This window comes from Canis lupus, chromosome 3, assembly GCF_003254725.2.
Source record: "Canis lupus dingo isolate Sandy chromosome 3, ASM325472v2, whole genome shotgun sequence".
NCBI classification, from domain to species: domain Eukaryota; kingdom Metazoa; phylum Chordata; class Mammalia; order Carnivora; family Canidae; genus Canis; species Canis lupus.
Genome location: NC_064245.1, coordinates 10,448,399 through 10,470,646, shown reverse-complemented (window position 1 = coordinate 10,470,646; position 22,248 = coordinate 10,448,399). Strand labels below are relative to the sequence as shown.

At 33.7% G+C, this 22,248-nt stretch overlaps 1 long non-coding RNA gene across 1 annotated transcript in view; it reads left to right on the top strand.

The window, feature by feature from the left end:
* The first annotated feature begins 1,271 nt into the window (after positions 1-1,271).
* LOC125754829 (uncharacterized) overlaps positions 1,272-22,248 on the top strand; it is a 57,898-nt gene continuing 36,921 nt past the window's right edge. The window contains exon 1 of the long non-coding RNA XR_007409695.1: positions 1,272-1,385. This is a non-coding gene — a long non-coding RNA (uncharacterized LOC125754829). The remainder of the gene's footprint in view (positions 1,386-22,248) is intronic.

The window sequence follows — 22,248 nt, the reverse complement described above, 5'->3', positions numbered from 1 at the left end:
CATAGAGACCCAGGATCTAGTCCCACGTCGGGCTCCCTGCATGGAGCCTGCTTCTCCCTCTGCCTAGGTCTCTGCCTCTCTCTCTCTCTCTCTCTCTCTCTGTATATCTCATGAATAAATAAATACAATCTTAAAAAAACAAAATAAAAATGTTTTTTAAAAAAATATTTATTTATTTTAGAGGAAAGAAAGAGAGAGTGCGTGTGCACATACATGAGAGTGGGAGGAGTGATTGAGGGAAAGACTCTCAAGCAAACTCCTCACTGAGTGTGGAGCCTCCGTCGGACTCCATCTCATCCCTCTTGAGATCATGACCTGAACCAAAACTAAGAGTCAGACACTTAACTGACTGAGACACCCAGGTCCTCCTAAAAAATATATTTTATAGGCCCATAGTATCTTCCAATTTCGTTTTTATTAGGATATTATTATTACTACGATATCACAAGGCAAATTATTAATAAGATAACACATTAGTTTAAAATTCAACCAATATGTACTGAATACATAATACTTACAAATTAAGTTATAAATCCTAGAAATCAAAGATATAAAAAGCATGCAGCATGTTATGAATCACTATCGAGTATTTTTTTTTTTTACTATCGAGTATTAAAATAGTAAATACACACAGTACACAAGATTAGAACAGACTGGCAAATAATTGCTAATATATTTAATCAGAAGTTCTGGTCCAAGGTACAGTTGATGTGCTAATTGAGAGAAAGCGCTGGATAGGTTGAAGGTGTTATGATTGGTTAGGAGAGAACATTTGGCTTTCTCCACCTGGTTGTAAGTTGGAAGTAGACCCCAGTACGAGGTAAGGTATCAGTTATGATTTAGGACTAACTGGGGTTGATTGCTATACTTGAGGTGGTTTAGCTTCTTGCATTGGTCACAGCAGAATGTGGGTCAGGTCTATTTTTATATACGCTCTGGCATTGTCCAGGTGTATATTCAGTCTCTTATTGCTAAGGCAGTGACATCCTTTCATTATAAAGGTTCTCAGGAAGACTTTTTATGGCTTCTTTTATATCATCATTCTCATATATTGTGACATCATCTTGAGTTAACCCTATTTTATCCAACCCTCCAGCATATTTGAAATAATGGTAATTAAAATAAATGTCCCAAATAAGTAACTTTAATGTTACAATTTAAAGTCTCTCTTTTCAGAGACAGATATCTATTTTATGAGGAGGGAAATTAAAATTAATTTTCTAAAGATTCTGTTTATTTATTCACAAGAGACACACAGAGAAAGGGAGAGACATAGGCAGAGGGAGAAGCAGGTTCCCTTGGGCAGTCCGATGTGGGACTTGATCCCAGGACTCTGGGATCATGACCTGAGCCAAAGGCAGATGCTCAACCACTCAGCCACCCAGGTGCCCCAAATTAAAATTAATTTTAAGATATATAGAACATAAAAGATTTGAAGTTGAATGTATTCAAGTCACTAGGACTTAGAAGAGTCACAAAATAAGTAGAGAAAAATGATGGAATCATGAAATGGTTTGCATTTGTTTGATCAAAGAAGTGAGAAGAGTTCATTGGAGAGTAGAAATTTAATTTTTAAAAAGATTTTATTTTTTTATTCATGAGAGACACACAGAGAGAGAGAGAGAGAGAGACAGAGACACAGGCAGAGTGAGAAGCAGGCTCCATGCAGGGAGCCTGATGTGGGACTCGATCCCAAGTCTCTAGGATCAGGCCCTGGGCTGAAGTCAGGTGCTAAACCACCCGGGCTGCCCAAAATTTAATTATTACAGGACTAGAGCTAAGGTCCATGTTGGACATGCCCTATACCTTGTTCGCTGCCCTCCTCCTCCTCACCTTATGGTAATGAAAGGTAAACAAAGTAGCCAGATGATAGAGTTGGGACCACTTTTCATCTCTGTACCTCTAAAAGCTCTAGAGAAGACTTTGAGAAACTTAGAATAAAGATAAATTGGTAAGGCCATAAGGAAACTTACAAGTCAAGAATGTAGGAATTACCTTGAGTTTTTCTATTCATGAATGTTTCTGAATTTTGAGGATGTCCTCTTTCACATATTCTGGTTAAGGTAATATAGATATGATTGCACATAAATATTTCTTGTTTTATTTATTGGCAACGGTGCCTAAAAAAATCCTTTAACTGAGAAATTGATGAAGCTCATTCTATTTGTTTACTATGTAAGTTGCTCAGGGGCCTAGAACATTTAATTAGGCAATTACTTTGATTGCCCTCTCTATCCTTACTATCATGCAGGTCTCAGTACAAACAGGCCATGGTAATAGAGCAGAGTCAATATTTACTCTCAAGTGTTTGTTAAATCTACATAGGATTAAGTATTCCTATGATAATTTATCATTGAATATTCTAAGGAATTAAGTACTTCTAAGTGGAAGTCCTACTATCTTATATGTAAGACCTCATCCTTGTATTCTAGTATGTGATTATTATGGAGAACTAGACATGTGCACCCTTAACTCTCATCACAGATTCAAAAGTGTGTAATGTCTAGAGGTGCCATAAAATCATTGACGTTTTCACAGCAGATAGCATGTGCTTTCACTAGAGGTGAACGAATTCATAGATCAAAGACAGTCCTATGAAGGAATTAAGATTCAACTAGAAATTAAATAATAGGATAAATTTACATTTGGGGAAATACGAGAGGGGCTACCATCTACCACGTGATCTCCTCTAATTATTTATGAGCTCTGTGGTCTTCACAAAAGCCAACAGTTCATTTGTACACCAGATCCATCCCCTTTTACCCACTCACGGCTATCATTCAGATTTCTCCCTTCTTTTTGCATAATCACATATTTATTTCCTCTCCATCAATAAATAAGGCTGTATTTTTCCACCTTAATAAAATCTTCTCCCGACCCATCATCTCTTTCCAGTGACTACCCTGCATCCTTTCCTCTCCTCTTCTCTCCTCCCCTCTCCTTCTTGAAAGACTTTTCCGTATTTGCTCTTTTCATAAGTCACTGAACCACTCTACCAAAATTATTTTCTCAAAGTCAGCAGTAACCTTTGCTCTGTTAGATCCATCAGTCAGTTTCTTCTTAAAAGAGCCTATCCACTAGCATTCTTAATTTAGCTTTCTCTAGTTTTTCTCCTACTCCACTGGCTATGTTCAGTGAGTGTTTTACTGATTCTACTTATCTTCCTATGCTCCAAACACTACTTGGCCAACCTTTGGTCTTTCTCCGTTTTCTATATATAGGCAATCTCTTGGTTCACTGAGTATCATCTACTTACAAACAACTGCCAAATTTACATCTTCAGCCTTGATCTCCCCCTGAAATCCAGGCTTATGTCTGCAGCTGCTTACTTGATATTACACTTGGCTGTTTAATTGGCATCTCATATGTAATACATCAAAAGATAAACTTCTGAGAGTCTCAGTGCAGTCTTTCCCTCCTCAATAAATTTTAACTTCCTACTTCCAGGTGCTCATGCTAAACTTTTCAACTTCCCTTCTTCCCTCACATCTGATATTCTAACTTTCAACAAAATCCTATTGACTCTGCCTTTCAACTAGTAGGAGATTGCTTCTCAGCATCTTCATCCTCACAGTCATAAAGCCACTGACCCAAGCCATCTTCAGCCCTGAAATGAGTGGTCACAATAGCTTCCTATCTGATCTTCCTCCCTCCTTTCTCCCTTTCTTATTATCATCAGGGAGCCACAGTGTTTCTCAGTGGGTATATGCCCCTCTTCTGCTGAAATCACTTCAAAGACTTATCTCACTGAAAACCAAAGTCGTTAAAAATATCACAAATATTTTGAGATCTAATATCTCTTTCCCATTCTTCCTTCATCATCTGAAACTTTTCCCTGCACTTCTTCACCTTAGGCCACACTGTCATTCGTGATATTCCCAAACAAACCAGGAATCCTTCCCCCCAAGAGATATTCCCTTTGTTCCTTTGATTTGGGATGTTCTTCTCCAGATAGGTGCACTACCCAATCTCTCATCAACCCCAGATTTTTATTAAAATGTCATCTTCTGGGATCCCTGGGTGGCGCAGCGGTTTGGCGCCTGCCTTTGGCCCAGGGCGCGATCCTGGAGACCCGGGATCGAATCCCACGTGGGGCTCCCGATGCATGGAGCCTGCTTCTCCCTCTGCCTATGTCTCTGCCTCTCTCTCTCTCTCTCTGTGTGACTATCATACATAAATAAAAATTTTAAAAAAATAAAATAAAATTAAAAAATGTCATCTTCTAACAAAGGGAGACCTGCTCTGACAATCCAGTCTATCTCTCTCTTCCCTTTCTCCCCTTTCTAAAAAACATCAACAAATGACATTTTGTATTTTAATAATTTGTTATGTCTATTTTCTGACTCTTCCTTCTTCCTACCACCACTATGAGGATGGAAACTTTATACTTTTTAAAAAAGTGTCATTGAAATTGTGAAAATTTAAATGTATCTGTGATATAGTTGTATATACAGATATTATTTGAATTACTACCTATCTTAAGGAATTATTGAAAAGTTAGAGGAGATAATGTATATAATCTCCGAGCACATTTGGTACCTAATAGAAGCTCAGTACATGCTTTCTATTATTAAGGTGATGCCATGAAACCTCAGAGTTGTAATCATGCCCTAGCATATGGAGGTGGTCCATGGAGAGAAGGAGGTACATTAATGTCTGTGTTGGTACATGAGGAACATTTGATTTGAAGGGTCAATAATAGGCTATAGATCCTTTTGTTATCCTAAACAGAAAATAATTTTAATTAAACTTAAGAGACTAAATATTGAATGCATATTTAGATATTTTTTTAGAACAAATACTGTATTTCCATTAAATTAAACATTGTAGTATAGAAGTCTGTGCCATTTCATTTTGGTTTTACAAAATGTATTTACAACAGTAAATATAAATACAAATTTTATAACACAAGTAATGTTACTAAATTTATTTCTAGTCTTTGTTATACAATATTGGTGATTACAGTGAGAAATATTTATAGTCAAAAATGCTCTAAAATTAATGAAATGTTTAAAGTTTTCAGCTTAAAAGAAAAAGTGTTATTGTCTAATTTTCAAACAGTTCCTCTTAAAAAGATTATTTGAGGCAGTTTTGTATCAGTTTTTATATGTTTAATTTCATGAAATGAGAAGTCAGATAAAACTTTCTGTATTTTAAGAATAAATACTCTAGATCTTTGTACCAGTTAGTGATGACAAAACTGAAATGTTATGGATAGCAACTTACCCCTTACTAGGTGGGAAGGATGAGATAAGGAAAATAAAAATTCTTCAAATGATTCCAAGTTATTCTTCTAGCAAACTAATATGTTTAATATATAGGAATTATAGTTTGCTTCTAAAAGTTTTTCACTTAGCAATTTTTGGGGTATTGTCACAATCAAAAATTAAATCACATTTAAACTTTAAAAAATTAAGTGTATTTTTAAAATATGTTGTTTTCCTTAAAATGATTTTGATAGTGGTGGCCTGGGTGGATCAGTCGGTTAAGCATCTGACTCTTGCTTTCTGATCTCAGGTCGTGATCTCAGAGTCATGAGATCTATGTTGATTCTCCCTCTCTTACCTATCTCTCACTCCACTTTTGTGTGTGCTATCTAAAATAAATAAACAAACAAACAAACAAATAAGTAAATAAATAAATAAATAAATAAATAAATAAATAAATAAATAAGTTAAATAAGTTAAATAAAATAAAATTATTTTGATGGGAGTTTGAGTCAGCTCTTGTGAGTACCTACAGGTTAGAAACATATGCCTCAGTCCTCATAGCATCTAGTTTGAGATCTGGTACATTCCCAATGCTCAAAATTTACTTGATGTAATTTATTGAAGATTTTGAAAAGTCCCTTTATAATATAGTTGAAATATATTTCTCACACATTATAGTATATTTTCCTTATTCTTCCCATTCTCTTTATACTGGAAAATCAGTTCCAATAATTATTTGCAGATAAGGGAAATTTAATTATTTACTTTGTTTATTGAATTGCTACCTTTGGGTAGACTAAATGCTAACTAAATAACAAACTATGTGCCTCTTTAAAAAATGTTTATAAGTTAAAAGGATATGGGGCTTATTTATTTTCTATCAATAGTATTGTTAGACATATATTAATAGAAACACAGCCAGACATTCTTTTACTCTTAACAGAAACCAAAAATATTTTGAGCAAATAACTTTTAGTGGAAGAGGAAATGTAGCATCTTTTAAACCTGAAAATACAGAAAGGGAACAAATACATGCTTTTATTATGTATTAGATTTATAAAGAAAAGTGTTAGGCTTCAAAATTGAAACATGCAGTCTCTAAAGGTAATGAATAAGAGCTGTGGGGGAAAATGTCTTCTTATTGTGTCTACAAATTAGTTATAGCATTTTCTGCATTGTATTACAGTATCCTAGCTAGAAATTGGTTTAAATAGCTTTACCAGGAGTTTCTTTTCCATGTCTTTTTGTTTAAACATAATTATATTTTCCAAATAGGTGATGACTTAGTCAAGATAATCCTGAGACTTTTTGTAGGAAAGGAGGGGCATGGTGACTTGTCAACACATCATATCTGTAATATTCAAATAAGAATAGATATATGGTAACTATTGAGAGCAAACTGAGGGTTACTAGCAGGTAGGTGGTGTGAGGATGAATGAATGAAATAGCTGATGGGAATTAAGGAGAGCACTTCTGGTGAAGAGCACCAGGTGCTGTATGGAAGTGATGAATCACTAAATTCTAAACCTGAAACCAATATCACACTGTATCTTAACTAACTGGAATTTAAATAAAAACTTAACTACATGGTAAAAAAAAGAGTAGGTATAGTGGTTCTATTTATAACCTTAAAATTAGACATTTTACAAAGAAATTAAAATCTTAAAATAATACAAAATTCTAAACATATGTAAATAGGATTTTAACCATCTTACCAAGAAATTTAGCTGGTACTCAAAAATCTATGCAACAAGAAAGCACTCATCATGAACACTTTTATATTGAATTTTACCAAACTTCAAGGAAATCAGATACCCTATCTTATACCATTTCTTTCCTGACAATAACAGAAGGGGAAAAACTCCCACATCATTTATAACATTAATTGCAATCTCCAAAAATATCTGCACAAAATGACTTCATTAAAATATAAATAAACTTGATTCATTTATGTGTAAATAAAATAATACATTATGACCAAGTATGTTTTAAATCAAAGCTTTATTATGCTTGGATGATAAAGTATTAAGAAAACTGCTCACACACATATGAATATTAACAAAATGTTACTTTCTGTTCATATTAAAAATTTACTATGTGCAAAGTTTTATTTTTTTTTGTAAATAAAATGCCTACCTAAAACCTCTAGTAATTATTATTTAACATTGAAACATTAGAACCACTTTCACGCTGATTAAAAAACTGGGATTGAGACAAGACTGCTAATTACCAGAGCTTCTATTCAATATTTTATTGCTAATTGTAGCCAACATAATACAAGAAAACAATGGAATAAAGGATAGAAAGCAAAAAAAAAAATTTGCAAAGATAGAATTATGTATCAATAAAACCAATGTCTACTCAGACACTACAATTAATGAAATTCTGAAAGTATGCACATGCTGACAAATCACTATATAAAAATTGTGAAGTTTTGTTTTACCCCAGCACACAATATAAAATAAATAGATAAACAAAAGTTTGAAAATCTGGCCTAAAAGTACTATCCTATAAAGGAAATAAAGTAAAACATAGATAATGAAATAATAATACCCAGTAACAGTTTAGATTTATCTGTCATTCTATTTTCAAGTATACACTTAAAAAACCTAGGGACACTTTGACCATCATAGGAAGACATAGATCAGGCTATTAATTTATTATAGGCAAATAAATGTATAGTGAAATTATAAAACATGGATGAGGAAGAAATTCATCAATTGACCAATAATGATTACTGCTGGGGTGGAAGAGAGAATGGAATTAGAGAGTAAAACAAAGGAGACAAACAAGAGTTAAGCAACATGAGCACTGAGCTAGATTTACGGATATGTATCAAATTTCTACAGCAATAACAGAAGATACATCACCTTTTCAAATGCATATCAATGTCTAAAAATGATGAGAGAGAAAATAGTAATTTTAATGAAATAGAAATACATCCTACTTTCATCACAAAACAATGAAACTAGAAATCATTAATAAAGCAAAAGATAATAAAAAACCAAAAGTCCTTCCACCAGAAAATTAAAGAAAGCCTTTTATTCAAATGTCTCTTGGGTGAGAAATACAAATCTAAAAATTCCAGGGATATAGTAATAATATTCATTCTTTTAAACCTTTAAGACACACAGTTGTTTTGAGTTGTATGCAGTAATAAAAAGCTCTTCAAAGCTATTTTAAGAGCTAGAGAAATCTTAAGACCAAAGTGGATAGTAATACTAATATAAATCAATGTCACTTTAACATATAAATTTAAATATCCGAAGCAAAATATTAAAGGATAAAATATTTATGCTTTTAGAAATATTAGGGCTATGGACTATTTAATAAAGAAATGGAAATTTGTTTCAATAATTTAAAATATATTAATTTAATTAACTGCATTAATAGTAATAGAGGAAAATACCCCCCAGATGCCTTTTATAAAATTCAACACCTATTCCTCAGCAAAGCAAGTGCTAAGTAACCAAAGACCATATAATAGTCATTTCTGTTACTGTTTAAAATACACAGGACACTGAAGGCAATTTGATAAATAAGATAAGGTTCTTATTTATATAAAGAGGAGACAAATCTGTTTTTAGAACCTGTGTTTAAAACCCCAAATCTCGTAAGTCCTTGTGCTTATTCTTCTAGGATTATCTTCTTGCAACTCTCTCTTAGCAGACAAACTATTAGGTATACCTATATATTACACGTGCATATAAATAGATTGTGTACATGCATATACACTCTTGTAAATATATGCTATGTAACAATCTACCAGTATTTTAATGATTTTATTTTCTGGTGGACACACATACATGCACACACAAAAGCTCTTTCATACTTTCATTCTCCACAAACCAGCTGTAGAATCAGTAATTTTGTATTTGTCTGTGTTGCTTTGGTATATGAACTACTATTATAAATATAAACACTAGTATAGAATCTAGTCCAGAAGTGAAAATTGTGCACAAAGGAATACAGAGAATGTCATCCACACCCTTCTATCTTTCAACCTTCTTGCCACCCACTCTTTGTAAGTAATCAGTACCATTAGTATTTGGTTTACTTTCTCTATTTTTATTTTCGCAAAGAAAAGAGTAAATAAATGCATTTGTATTTTTGCCACATTTTTTATTATAAGAAAAAATGATTCACTATAGATATTCTTTTGTACTTTGCTTCTTTTGGTTAAAAATATAATCTGGAAATCACTTCTTATCCATTCATAGACATCAATATAATTTTTATAGCTATATAATACTTCATTGTGTCGATGCACTGTCTGTTTAATCACGTTCCTATCAATGGAGATGGTATTTCATTTTTTATTTTCATTTACAGTTAATACTGCATCATTGAGTATGCAAATGTGCATTTTCAAGTTGTTGTTTGATATATCTTCAGCCTAAATTCATAGAAGTGAATTTGCTGAGTCAGAACTTAAATGCTAATGTACTTTTGTTAGATGCTGACAAATTCTTCTCTAGTTTGAAGTATATATGATTCCTGTTTTTCCATAGATTCATCCTTGGAGTATGTTGTTATACCTATTTTTAATTTTTAGTAGATGTTTAATTTTTTTTAGCAATCTGAGAAATGGAACGTGAAAAATTTAATCACAGTGTAGTTTAATTTACATTTTTCTAATTATGAATTATAGCACTAGATTTTTATTACTTTTGTTATTCATTTTATTTTTGTTTTTCAAATATCTTTGAGAGTCAACCTGAAACATAAACTGCAATGATTCTGTCTTCTGTTATTAATTACCTCCTTATGTAGTCCGCTTCCACAGTGACATAGGACTTACCTTTGCAACCAATAGCATACTCGATATGTGATGGTGTGGTAGTGCTGAAAATAAGCCATAAAAGTCATACCAGCTTCTTCTTTGGACCCTTGCTTTGTTCAATCAGTGAGAATCCAACTAGATACTGTGAGAACACTCAACCTATCTTTTGGAGAGTCTTTGGAGAGAACAACTAAGGTCTCTCATCAGTAGCTAATCCTAACTTCAAACCTGTGGAAGTCCATCACCTTCAAATCAGATCATCCGGCCCCATTTTAGCCTTCAGATAACTGCAGCTGAGGCTGGTATCTGAACACCACCTCCTGTAAGATTCGAGTCAGACATGCCCAGCCACTTTCTCCTGGTGGTGATTCCCGCCAGAGGGTTTCCCCAGTTTCTGTTGCTCTGAAACTGTCTTTCAGTTGTCATTATCTTTGGAAGAAGATAAGGGGAAGGCTTTTTCCCCCTGGAAGTAAAATACTACTGTTTGCAGTTATTTTAGCACTTAGAAGATGGAAATCCATTATTTTTTTGTGAATATAATGCTTACTTTGTTGTTCTTTTAAGTGTGAATTGCAGTTTTTTTTTGTTATTTTTAAGCCTTTTGCTTTCATTGTCTTCCTAGACACTTCTATTATGATGCTAAGTGTGTGCTAAGATTTATCTTATTGGATTTTATAGACCTCTAAAATTTTTATAGATATCTTTCAACATTTTTTTTTTCAGTTTTATCAACTTTTCATCCACTATCTCTTCTAATAAACTTTGCCCTATTATCTGTCTCCTTTCCTTCTGGATCATATATTTTTTTTATTTATGACCATTTCAGGACTTTTTGTTTTATGTATTCTCATATTAATTTTGTCTCTCTACTTCATTCCACTTCTTTTCTACTAATCTGTCATTCTCTTCAAATATTGTCTTTTTATTGGTGTCTGTTTTGTTCTTTTTTTATAGAAGATTTTATTTATTTATTTTAGAGAGTGAAAGAGCAGGGGAGGGGAAGATGGACAGGGAGACTCAGAGGATCTCAAGCTGACTCCTGCTGAGTGCAGAGCGGGACATGGGGCTTGATCCCATGACCCTGAGATCATCACCTGTGCTAAAAGTGAGAGTCGGAGACAATGCACTGAGAACCCAGGTGCCCCTCTAATTTGCTCTTAATTTCATCTGTTGAATTTATCCAAGATTTTATTTATTTGAGAGAGAGAGAACAAAAGAGAGCACTAGTGGGGTGAGAGGTAGAGGGAGAAGCAGGCTCCCTGCTGAGCAGGGAGCCAGATGTGGGGCCGATCCCAGGACTCCAGGATCTTGAGCCAAAGGCAGATGCTTAACTGACTGAGCCACCCAGGTGCCCAATCTGCTGAATTTATAGTTTCACCTACTATATATTTCAGCTTTAAAAGGCCTAGTTCATTTCTTTTATAAGTTTCAATTTATTGCTGAAATTTTACATTCATTTACATTTTTAACCTTAATGGTTAAAGACAATATTTGAAAATACTGATATCTGGATTGTCTAGGAGACTTTACCTATTTTTTATTTTGATGTTTCTCTTGGTCTTATTTTCTAGTATGATTCTAATTTTGCATTGATGTAGATATTATTGTGAGATTCTGAATAATGCCATCTTTGTGCCAAAGTGTATATTTTGGTTCTGGAAGCATTTAGAAAGGGATAGGTAGATGATTTGATTCACTCTTGGACTGGGGTGATTCTAAGGAGTTTTTTTTTATTTTATTTTGATTGGTTGATTTTCATACTGCTCTTCCTTTAATATGTCTCTCTTCAGGATCTGTCCTAAGGCCTACTATTTTTCTAGGGATCTTATGCCTTTTATGTACAATGATCTCCATAATAACTGCCAAAAGCCCTGTTTGGCTCCTGAGACTATTACCTATTACTTCATACTTAATTATCAGCCTTTCTAAATTGCTGCACTCAAAAACACATTATAAGGAAAAAGTTGTACAAAGTGTAAGCCTCCATTTGACTTTTTGTTTTCTCTAAGATTTTATAACTTCAATTCATAAAAGTCCTAAACACCATCATTTTTCTCTTCAGCTCTGCGTAAAACCCTTATTATATTTCTTACCTTTTTAGTTACAACTTTCCACTCAGCTCTTCACATCTTTACCTGTGCCACTTATGGAAAATGCCTCTGGGAAGAGGTAGCAAAATATTGAAATTCACCTCATTTTATTTTTTTCTTATTAGTATATCAACTCCTAATTCTGTTTAAATAAGAATTTTTCATATAAGGTACACTTAAATAGCCAAAAATGAAAGTTTTCTTGCTGCCTTATTTGTAAGATTCATAACATTAAATTCTACTTATAATTTTCTATTTGATATTGTCAATTTGTATATTTGTGAGTTTTTTCTACCTTTAAAAAATTACATTTAAATACTGGTGAGGGAGGTCTTGAAGTCTGACTTCTTTGTACATTCTTTACCAATAATTATCAAGATGTCACCTTTTTTGTTTTAAAGATATCACCTTTCAAATAATTCTGGATCAACGTCATTGTCCATTTTCTTTCATTGTAAACTTGGTGTTTTTTTTTTTTGTTGAGGTGCATTGAAAAGTTTTATTTTTCCTTTACTTGGATATTTAATTATTGTTTTTGTATTGTGAAAATTGTTAGGGATATATTTGCCCTAAGTTCAATGAGATAACCATTATTTTATAAAATAGAAAAAACATATAATAGTGCATCTTTTAATGAACTATATAGTTATTATGATGAGTGTTGATATGCCATTATTTATAAAGATAATTCAATCCGATGGAAGTAGCACTACATGAGTATCAGGAGTTTTGTCCATGCTTCTTACTGACTTAATAGCCTTGTCTACATTAATTGTCCAAAACTCAATTTATACCCATCTATGAAATTATTCTAAAGAGGGACATATGGGCACCTAGGTGGCTCAATTGGTTAAGCAGCTGACTTTAGCTCAGGTCATAATCCCACTCCGGGGATCAGGCCCCGTATCAGGCTCCCTCCTCAGCAGGGAGTCTGTTTCTCCCTCTGCCCCTCACCCTGTTTGTGCTCTCACTCTCTCATGCTTTCTCTCTCTCAAATAAATAAATAAATTCTTTTTTTAAAAAAGAGAAACATACGATTTTTTCATAGTGATTACATAGTTGAAAATTTTAGTTCTGCATTGGAACAAACCAGAATTTGTGAGATGTCATTATCTTTATACATAGTTCTTTCTAAATATACAGACTGAAAAACTATGTAAGAACGTAAAAAAAAAAAAAAAACAGTAGAAACTGCATATTTGCCAACCTAAAAACAACAAAGTAACTGCAATTTATCTACATGATTATTTTCGCAGCCTATCTTAAATACTGAATTTTGTGGGGATTGTATAAACATCACTATCTATTCTTTTATAATTACACAGTGCTTCAGCTTTTCCTTGGCTGCAGTATTTCCCGAGCAGAAATTCGTATTTGTTCATGGGACTGCTTATTCAGTCTTATTCAACTGGAAGAGAAGTAACTTCCTATCTGTTATACTCTAATGGATACCATTTGGCACGTGTTTTTTCAACAAGCTTCACCTTATTCCTGAAAGGATCAGGCATTCTCTAGGCACATGAAAGAGTAAATCAACTGTAGTGTTAATCAATAAAAGTAATCAGCCTCTGAAGCAAAACCTGTCTATTGTAATATGTAACAACTAGCTCTTGGGTGGACTTTAAAACACAGCTTCCAGAATGAACAGAGTTGTTCTGCTATTTTTTCTACTTTATGTCAAGTAACATTAGAATTTTAGATGAGACTAGACTTTAAACAGATTGTTTGAGAGTATGTGCACTGATGAGTATGAAAAGAATATGGAAAAGAACAAAAGAAGCAATGGAGATTGTGAAAAAATATTCTCTGCATGTGATGTCATGAAAGAAAATAGGCTCTAGGGTATAATTCTAAATATGACTTTGCATGTGAAATAAAAATCTATTTTTGTGGCTCATGTGCCATCCAAAGGTTTTACCTAATTTCCAGATCATTTTCTTTTGTGTAATTTCTCATCCTATAAGCAACTGTCAATTTGGTGATAGAATTCTCTTTCCTTTTGAACATTTATTTGCTTGAATTATTTGCACTTTATGCTTCGATTATATAGGTTTCCAAATTAATTAGTCAACTACATAAAGTACTTAGTAGAAAAACTAGAATAAGAGTTTAGTATTGAAGCAATCAATTAAAGAAATTATTAAAAAACAATTAAGTCAATGAAATTGTTAAAGAATGTACTGAATAAAACTTAAAATCGGGATTTTTGAGGATGGTTGGAGGAGAAGAAATGAAAATCAGAAATAGGAAAATTTATACTCTACCCATGCAATAAAGAATGAAAGTTTATTTAGGACACACATTACTTTTATCAGTTTTTTAAAACATTTTATCATTAAAAGAAATAGAATTATTTTAACCACTGATGAAGTGAACTTCTCTTATGCTAAGTACAAAAATCTTAATGGAAGATTATCTATGAACTTAAAGTCTGTGATGATAAATACAATTATTTATCAAAATTTCTAATGATATTCATTTTATAAAAATATCATTAACTAATATACAGGGATTTCTAAATGTCAAATCTCTAATATTACTAAGCCAGGATGGAATAATAAAAATTATAACTGACAGAAACAACTAACACTATTGTTTACTTTATAACATGTGGTCTCTGTATTGCAAGTTTGCAAGTAGTCTTCCAATATTTGAAAAACAAAACTTAAAACTTTAGGGTGTATTTGGCACCATTCTCACATCTGAGCTTTACCTTAAATATCTGTAACCCACAGGGAGCCTGACACCTTTCAGACTAAAGAACTCCTATGAGCAAGTCAGTTTGGGGAATAGGAAGATGTAAAGTACAAAGAATGCTTGCTCTGATGATCTCTTTATATTTTTGGTTGCTTAAATAGTAGGTAGAGAGAAGCACTGGGAGTAGCAAAATGCTCATGTTGCTGTGTGGTTGGTTCAGACACATGAGAGCCAGGATGTCACTTCTTACCTGCTGGGACCTCATTACCAGACTCATTAAGGACTTCAGCTAGAATTAAGCACTAAACTATATTAGCTCCAAACAGCATGGCAATTGGAGTATGGGGGCAAAATCTTATATTGTGATTTGTCAGATTAAGACCTGATGATGGCTAACTTTTAGGATGTGTACTATGGATTGCTTTTTCAGTTATATAATATTCCCTAATTAAGCATTTTTACTTATTTTTGTAATCTCAAAGGGTATATGTAAGATCCAATGATCTATATGTGTAATCATATTCAATGTCTAACAGTTGATAGGTATGCATGCACTATTCCATTTTCCCAAGAGATTCATGTTTTTAAAGATTTTATTTATTTGAGAAAGAGAGAAGGAGGGGGAGGGGCAGGGAGAGTGAATCTTTAAGCACACTCCCTGCTGAATAGGGAGTCTGACTTGGGGCTCAGTCTTGTAACCCTGAGATCATGATCTGAGCTGAAACTAAGAGTTAGTATTGACTTAACCGACTGAGCCACCCAGGCACCCTCACAAGATATTCATTTCCTGGTCTTTGTCCACTATATATGATAGCCCCCAAGCTTCTAGAAAAATGGTCTGTAAACATGTTCTTCCAGAGAGACCCAAATTTATCAAGAGAGTATTTACAAGTCGGATTGTTAAATGTTTAATGATCTTAAGGTTCTCAAAAACAAGCTCTTTTAAAAGCATGTTTATTTACTCCTTCATATGATATAAAGCCTCATTTGAAATAAGGCTAATGGAGTTTAATTCTCCAACTCTACTAAGGTGATTGTAAACTTTCACTTAACAATATCACTTCAGCTTTTGCTGGCAATCCCCCGAGGTTAAGAAATGGGCCCAGATAATAGTTAAATCACAATTATTTTCCTTACTACAGCTGTCTCTTTTCACACATTTAACCATTTAGAATCATTGAAAATCATTTATGTTGGTGAATGGTTTTTAATACTCTAATACAGGCCGAGTCTTTCACCAGTTTTCACTGCCACCTGGAACATATGAGTCAGCAGCTGCTTTCAACATCAAATAGACAATCAGCATCCAAGGTCACAGGGTAATAAGTTTAATTATAGGACTTAAACTTCTATCATGAGGCTAGTAATTTTGCCTTGGTTGTTAAACTCTGCAAAAATAACCTGTCTCTTCTTCTCTTCTGTTCCAGCAATTGAGTTAGTTATTTACTGTCTCAACTTGCATAACTGACTGACGAACCCTAGGGGTTTCTTCAAAGTCTATAACACAAGTGTTAACAACCATGCTTTAAACCTCTAACTTGAGTATAAAATGACTGTAGATGATGATAAATCTCAGTGTGTGTGATATGACTGATTTATAGTGTCAAAGCATAGTCTTCTAAGGCTGAATCTTATCTGTCATGTATCTAAAAATCAAAGCTCTCAAAACTCCAAAGTGTAAAATGAAATTTAAGAAAGGTCTAGATAATGTAAATCTCCCTGAAACTTGTGAAAATAATTAACTCGTTTAATTTTATCCTTTTTTTTTTTTTTCATTAGCAATGAAAGCAGCTTTAAGGGAAACTTAGTGAAATTGGCTAACACTTTCCTATCAAATCTCTGTTAGGAATGCTTTCCCAAGCAAATTTCTTATTAAGTTGAATAGCACGATAGCCATATTCTTTATCCACAGTAGTATTTAATTTCTGTACTTTTCATTCTTTCATATATAACTGAAGTAACTCAAACATGAATTACAAATAAAAAGGTAGACATGCTAGAAGGGAAACTTGGGCTCTTTTTATTTGTTTTATAATAATCCATTTTTTATTCAAGTAATTTAAGTACATTAAACACCATTAAAAATAAAGTTGAACAAATGTTAGAAAGCAAAATTAAAATTATATCTAGTTTTAACATATTAACTGTTAATTAAGCAGATTAGAATTAGTACATTTAGAACATGATGAAGATTGTTTTCAGATAGTGGATCGAGCACTATGGCAGGCAGCCTTCTCTTCTGTTTCAAAGCAATAAAAGCACCAGTAGCCCAAATTTTATGAGGCATCTCTGAAAAATGGCAAGTGGATTGGATAATATTGAAGAAGCTAACTAAATTTTTAACATTTATGGGATGGTATATTGGGTGTTTGGGGTGGGGGAATGAATGGTTTCACAGATATTCAAAAACCTGAAGTGGTATATTCCAGAAAGAGGAAGGTTAACTGTTTCCAAGGAATGCTATAACAAGTTACCCTATTTTGGTGGCCTCTGAACTACAGAAATTTATTCTTTCATAAGTCTGGATGTCGGAAGTCCAAAAACTTGGTATTGGCAGGTCTGTAGTCCCTACGAAGCTTGAGGAGAGAATCTTTTTTTTTTTTTTTTTTCCCATTTCCCAGCTTATTGTGGCTGTCAGCTTTCCTTGTCATTCTTTGGCATTCACATCTGTCAGATTCTGCTTCTATCCTCATATTCCCTTCTCCTCACTGGGTCTGTGTCTATTTTTCTGTCACTGTCTCTTATTGGATTGACTGACCACTTGGATAATTTGGAATGATATCCCCACTTCACACTTAATTGTATCTTTAAACACCTTCTTTCCAAATAAGATATTATGCACAGATTCCAGGGATTAGGACATGGATATATCTTTTGGAGGCAAGATTTATTATTATATCACTAGAATTATTTCTGGTAATACTGCGTTCGGATCATTCATACAAAATAATAATTTTTCCCCACTGTTCACATCTCCTCAGCATAAGGATTTAACAATAGAATGGTTAGTCTTTCGGTTGTGAGCAGTAATTTCAGATTTGTGCTCATGAGAGGTAAGGACACACGCGTAGGCTTGTTATAGCTGTTAGGCAAGAGGAGTTCAAGATCCTAAACAATTGAACACAAAAGCATAATTTTCAGTAATAAACTCACAATCATGGGAGGTAAAATGGAATATGCCATTTTCAGGTGCATATCCTGTATTTCACCCCTCCACACACATACGTACACTACCGTCAGGAATGATTAATCTGGGAAAACTGTGTTGTGAATCACTAAGTACCTACAAACAGATTAGATGAAAACTGCACTCATTGGAGAATCACCAATATTTAAGAATAGTGAACAGCAGGAGAAAATAACATAAAACTAACCAAGAAACCGTTTCTTACCCAAGAACAAAGATTTCATAGAAAGAAAGACATTAGAAAACACATTCTCAGTGAGCTCAGCAAAATGTAAGACGCAACCTTCACCACTAATAATGAGAAAACTTCAGCTTCAAAATTGAAAACAAACAGCTCTTGAAAGGTGCCAGGAAACATCAGAGACAGCCAGAAATCCAGAGGCTAAGATCTTAGAGAATCGGACACCGACAAAGCCCCAGATTCATCAATGATATGATGCTTTAGAGAATCTGATCATTTGCTGCTGACTCCTGAAAAATATTTAGGATTTGAGAGCAAGTGTGAACCTAGGCCCCACTGAACTCTAAGCGAGTCAGGGAGAAAATAATTATACACAGTTCAGCACTACCATGCTGACAGGGCTTGAGACATAATCATGAAGGGGAAAAAAAACTATAAAAAACGTCATGCATGAACCTAATATTTTATAGGCAATAACACACATAAGGCGTTGGGCAGCCCCTGAAGGGAAAGTGCGGAGAGTGAGAAACAGAAAAAGCAGAAGGCAGCTGTTCTGTGGCTGAAAACTGAATCTGAAAATTCTGCAATATTGAGACACTGTGTACACACTCGATCAGTTCTTTTGTCTGGGGAACTCGAATTCGATATTTGACTCTTGTTAGCCTGGTGTGTGTGTGTATGTGGGGGGATGTACTTTGTGGTTCGGATTTAGCTGGAGTCTCAGCCACCAGTCCTGGTGTCCCTACCCCTAGATGTGTTTCTGGGCCCACCCCTACTTCCATTCCTCTTCCAGGTGCATGATTTGGTGTTTGTGTTTGTGTCCCTTTCCTTTAGATGTCCTATCTTTAGTTCAGTGCCCAGCAGTGTTAGTGATGATTGTTCTTAACCTCCACATATTGAAAATTTTATTCCAGAAGAGAGAGAGTGGAGAAAGGAGAAGGTGGAATTGTATGTCCTTCCCTTGGTACCTGCCATTCTTCCTCCAAGTCTGCAACATTAAGGACATCTTCTTATAACATGATCCAGTAATTTCCATGAGCATTTGACGGGGTTCGAGGAGAAAACTCTGAAGAGGAAGTGGACTCCCCAGTTTCTGAGGCCACAGGGGCTTCCCCCTCCCTCAGCAAGGCCCCTGGTGTCCACCAATTCACAGCCTCTGCTACATAAATTCTTCCTTGAATCTCATTGCTTCATCTGACACTGCTTGTGGCCCATCTTTCCCTGCAGGCATCTGCTTAGATTTGTTCAGTTTGTTGACCTGAAACCTCAGTGCTTAGAAAGGTTCAAGGAAAGTTGTGAACCTGTAGCTTGTTTGGCTTCCTTCTCCTGTAAAATTGAAATACTCTTCAGGTGTCTCATCCCTCAGCAGATACCAGATGCCAAATAGATTTTTTTAAAGAATTTTATTATACATGTTTCTGATCCCCAAACCAATACTTTATACCAAAGCAAACTTGAAATATTAAGCTTTGGAGGTTATTTATTTATACAATGGTTTGAGTAAAGCTTTATTTTTTCTCCCCTGCTCTTTTTCTTTCCTCTACTTTTGGTGAGATTCAGGTTCTAGTATTGTAAACAATACAGTTCCAATGTTTTCTTGGGGTCTCATATAATTTGGATTTTTTCCACTATGTTTTTCAGATATAAATGGTATTATATTAGTTTCAAGTGTACTACATGATTTGATATATACATTACAACATGCAATAAACCTAGTTAACATCCATCACCACGGAAAGCTATGCACATTTTCCTTGTGATGAGAACTTTTAAAATCTACTCTCCGAGGAACTTTCAAATATATAATACAATATTATTAACTATAGGCATCATGCTGTACATTACATATCTCCTCACTAGGATTCTGTACCTTTTGATCCCCTTCACCCACGCTACCCATCCTCACTCCCTGCCTCTAGAAACTACCAATTTGTTCTCTCTGCAAGTTTTTATTTCTTTAAAAAATTTCACAGATAACTAAAATCATATGGTATTTTGTCTTTTCCTGCTTGACCTATTTTGCTTAGCATAATGCCCTCAGGCTCAATCTATGTTGTTGTAAATGGCAGGATTTCCTTCTTTTCTATGGCTGAATAATATTCTCTCTCTCTCTAGATATATGCAATGTATATAATATACATAATTATAATTATATTCTATATATTTTATATAGAGAGTATATATTTTATTTTTATTTATATACATACAGATATATAATCTCCATATATTTTTATCCATATATTGAGTTAATGTTTTCATTTCCTTTAAGTAAATACCATAAGTGGAATTGCTAGCTCATATGGTAGTTCTCTTTTTAATTTTTGAGTAACCTCCATACTGTTAGCCATAGTGGCATTCCCACCAGGCGTTCCCTATGCTCCATATTCTCACCAATACTTGTGGGTTTTGTTTTGTTTGTGTGAGGTAATATTTCATTGTGGTTTTGACTTCCATTTTCCTGATGATTAGTGATGCTGCACATCTTTTCATGTACCAGGTAGCCATTTATTTATTTTCTTTGGAAAAAATGTCTATTCATATCTTCTGTTCATTTTTTAAATTGAGCTGTGGTATTTTTGGGTATAGATTTGTATGAGATTTTTATATATGATACATACTAACCTGTTATTAGATATAAGATTTGCAAATATTTTCTCTAATTCTGTAGGTTGCCTTCTCATTTTGTTATTGATTTCCTTTGCTGTGCAGAACTTTTTAATTTGATGTCGCCCCATTTGTTTGTTTTGCTTCTGTTGTCTTTGCTTTTAGTGTCAAATCCAAAAAATAATTAGCAAAACCTATGTCAAGGCACATAACACCTGTGTTTTCTTCTAGGGGTTTTATGGTTTCAAGTCTTACATTCATGTTTTTAATCCATTTCAAGTTGATTCTTGCATATGGTACGAAATAGTGGCCTAGTTTCATTCTTTTGCATGTGGCTGTTTGGTTTTCCCAAGACCATTCATTAAGGATATTGTTCTTCTCTCAGTGTATATTCTTCATGAGTTAAATGACAATATATGTGTGGCTTTATTTCTGGGCTCTCCATTCTGTTCTATTGATATAAGTATTTTTTTTTATGCTGGTACCATACTATTTTGATTACTGTAGCTTTGTAATATAGTTTGAAATCAGGACACATGATGTCTTTGGTATTGTTCTTTCTCAAGATTCCTTTGGCTTTTCAGATTTTTAATGAAAATGCTTGAACATCTTGGTAGTTATTTGTAATAAAAATAATCTGTATCTTACATTGTGTGTAAAGGAAAATATCCAGTTAGAGATACAAATATAAAAAATGCAACCATACAAGTATGACAGTCAAACATGGGTAAAATTCTCTTGAATCTCAGTGCAAGGGATGGCTTTCTAAGATTTAAAAAAATCCAGAGGCAAGTAAAAAGATTGATGAATTTGAGTATGTTAAAGATTTTTAAAGCTTTTGTATTAAGAAAATTGAAAACTGTGAAACTAGGAAGAAACTTTTGCAATAATCAAAACAAGAGACTGATATTTTTAATGTTAAAAAAGCTTTAAAACTGATGAGTTAAGTACCAAAACTCTGATTGAAAAATGAGAAAAAATATGTGTACAGCAAATACAACAGAAAAAAAAAAAAAAGAAAACTGGTTTTTCAAAGATAAAAAAAAAGCATTTTCAAATTCACTCATGGTTAAAGAAATACAACCAAAACAATGAGATACTATTTCTTTTTTTTTTTTTGAGATACTATTTCTTACCCAACAAATTGGAAAACAAAAGTATGGAAAAAGGGTGTTGATGAAGCTGTGCTATCCATCATTGTGAACCTTGCTGGGGGAAATGCAAGCAGATATGACACTTCTGGCTGGTATTTGACAGCACCTCACAAAAGTATACATCAATCTAACTTTTAACCCAGAAATCCTACTTTTAGGAATCTACCCTGAAGACTTATATCTTATTTAATGAAAATACATTTGAGCAAAGTTAGCATTGTGGCATTATTTGTAATTTCAAATATTGGAAATAACATAATGCCAATACAGAAAAAAGTTAGACTCTGGTAGTTTAAGCCTCGAAAGAGCTGCCAAGTGCCCTAATAATCCACACTACATGGA